The sequence below is a fragment of the Austrofundulus limnaeus genome, unplaced genomic scaffold (genome assembly GCF_001266775.1).
Source record: "Austrofundulus limnaeus strain Quisiro unplaced genomic scaffold, Austrofundulus_limnaeus-1.0 Scaffold2311, whole genome shotgun sequence".
In the NCBI taxonomy this organism is placed as follows: domain Eukaryota; kingdom Metazoa; phylum Chordata; class Actinopteri; order Cyprinodontiformes; family Rivulidae; genus Austrofundulus; species Austrofundulus limnaeus.
In genome coordinates, this window is record NW_013954713.1 from 1 (window position 1) to 579 (window position 579).

Sequence of the window (579 nt, forward strand, 5' to 3'; positions counted from 1 at the left end):
ATAAATGTGTATAAATGTGTATAAATGTGTGTAAAAGTGTGTATAAATGTGTATAAATGTGTATAAATGTGTATAAATGTGTGTAAATGTGTATAAATGTGTATAAATGTGTGTATAAATGTGTGTAAAAGTGTGTATAAATGTGTATAAATGTGTATAAATGTGTATAAATGCAGAGCCACATTGTGAAGAGCTCTGAGCGTCCTGATTTGGATAGCAAAGATCTATATTTATCAGTGAAGCTTCAGACAAACAGTCTTTGAGTGAAAAGCAGAAGAACTTCTTGACCCGTGAGCAGCAGAAGGTTCTGATGGTTCCACAGGTTCTGTTTGATGGTTCTAAAGGCTTGAACAGAGGAGGTTTGGCTGTTTGACCTCTGACCTCAGAGACCCGTCAGTCCTCCAGCAGAACCAGTTTGGATGGACAAACTGTAAAAACAGGTCTAAATGAGAACAGAGATGTTCTGTAAAGGTTCTGTAAAAGTTCTGTAAAAGTTCTGTAAAGGTTCTGTAAAAGTTCTGTAAAGGTTCTGTAAAAGTTCTGTAAAGGTTCTGTAAAAGTTCTGTAAAGGTTCTGTAA